Source organism: Gastrolobium bilobum, unplaced genomic scaffold (genome assembly GCF_033153095.1).
Source record: "Gastrolobium bilobum isolate Gb01-03AN ecotype WA unplaced genomic scaffold, APGP_CSIRO_Gbil_v1 utg512, whole genome shotgun sequence".
In the NCBI taxonomy this organism is placed as follows: Eukaryota; Viridiplantae; Streptophyta; class Magnoliopsida; order Fabales; family Fabaceae; genus Gastrolobium; species Gastrolobium bilobum.
In genome coordinates, this window is record NW_026896079.1 from 189,572 (window position 1) to 191,891 (window position 2,320).

Here is a 2,320-nt window from a genome sequence, read left to right on the forward strand (position 1 = left end):
CTTTTAGGAGAACTCGGGAGACGAATGAGGGTCAACCTGATCCTATTCTGACTGCATTAGCTGAGATGCAGGCGGCTAGACAAGCTGAACAGGAGGCCACTAGAGCGACCAACCAGTCTATGATGGATGTCAGTAGAGAGACAAACCGGAAAGCCATTGAAGATGTATTAGAGGCGAATCGACTGGCCTATATGACCATGGTACAGGTCATATTGGAGGAGATGAGAATTGGTTGTCATGGCGGCCAACATCCTCCGCTGCCACCACCTCCATCCCCACATCAGTTTGGAATGGAGTTAGAGGGATGCTAGTTGGGAATGAATCCTCATTGCTTAAGTGCGTCACGTGTGGAAAGACTCATAAGGGTACTTGCGGGTGTGAGAACCCGCACCGTTAATTAAGGAAATTAATCAGTTAATTATGAGTTTAATGAAATAATTTCATAATTGACCCTAATAATTATTATGAGGCTCTAATAATTATAGTAATTGAGTAATAATGTTGAAAGTCGCTTTTCGGACGAAAAGTGCAGATACCGATTCTGCTAGTCGGTATAAATGCGTACCAAAAATGTATCCCTAATAAGTGAGTATATATTACTAGAATAATATATAGGACTTGTAAAACTAATTTCAAGTTAAAATAATGAGAACTGGTGCAAGAAACTGATACTGGCTATGGAAAAGCGCGTACCAGAAAGGTACTCTGAAAAATATAAGAAATATATGATAATTCTTGTAAAATTGAGTAGGTTAAGAATCCTGAGTTTGGGATTAAAATGCTAAGCGTGCAATTAAAGTTAATATTGTGCGTTTATGGTTTAAGCGACTATATATACTAAAGTATGGCCCAAAACCCTAGGCCATACATTTCTCCTACGTGAGTTTGCTGAAGGTGTGACACCAGCCACCCTACCAACTCATTCTCCTTCCATTTGAGACACCAAGAGACCTCATTCCCTCTTGGGTTCTTCATGAAAACTCTATGGGTGAGTGCATTCTAGCCTTGGGAAGTAAAAAGGGGTTGTTTTTCTGAGTTCTTGTTACTGCCTTGGTGAGGATAGGTGTTGACTTTGAGTTTAGAGAGGGTGTGATCCTTTGGCTTGGCATTTGTGATGCCAAGGAGTCATCTTTTGGTGCAAGAACCAACCTTTGGTGTGGCATTTTCGTGCTCCTTGCAAGTCAATATATTTGGAGCTGTTTGGTGAGCTCCAAGAGCCTCCCATTTCTGAGTTTAAAGCTTTGGTGAGTTGCCTAACCTTGATCATGAGTTTAAATGATTTAAAGGTGGTGTCTTTGCATGTAAATGGGTTAAGCAAGTAACTAACATGTGTATGAACCTGTATAGACCTAAAAATGGAGTCTTGAACGCTTTTATTTGGTAAAAGTTGGACCTTTGGTGGATATCTTCGCGAAATACAGAAACTGCTTTCTGTCGCGAAATATCCGGATATTTGGTCGATAAATATCCGGATATTGCCAGTGAGATATCCGGATATTGATATCCGGATATACCCCGACATATATCCAGATATTCTAGGATTTCGAGGAACAGTAAGGTACTGTTCATACAGAACTGAGCTATCGGTTTGTGGATCCTATTTTGATTGAGTTGAACTTTTGTAAATAATTAACTAAGTCAGAATCAAGTGATTAAGGGCTTATGACTTTGTGGGAAGCCTTAAGACGTAAAACGTAAAAGGAAAATGTAGTCTTTATGTTTATGCTATGGAGCTTTGAATATTGATATGCTTGCTGGTCCTAAATCAGATTGTGATTTGTTGTGTTTGAACATTGAGCTTGTGTGGACTTGACTTGGATTTATTGCTTAAGAGGTATGCTTTCGTGTCTTCGGTTTAGCCATGTTGTGGTTCCACCATGTCCCATGGGGGTATGGTTATATGCATGTTGTGTTACATGCTTTGGATATTTGAAATGCTGTTGAGCTTTATGTGTAATGGCTTTTAATATGCATGTGTTGTTCCATCTTGACGGTAAGCCTGAGTATGTGGCGTCATACAAGACGGTTATCCGGGGTGGATGCAAGTAGCGTCTTGCACTATTTGTGGGTATTAGACGTATATAAATCCTGCATTTCTCTGGCCAGTAGAATAGAATTGACACACATGACATGATTATCTGATGCATTGTACTATTTTAGAACTGATGATGATAAACTGCTTTTGAACTTATATTGCACATGTAAGTGAGCTTGGGGTGGAAGATCCTTGAGGACCCCTTGCCTTACTGAGATTTCTTGTTTAGAGATCTCACCCCACGTTTGGCGAATGCTTATTTAAGGTTCTGGCAGTATGGGGACT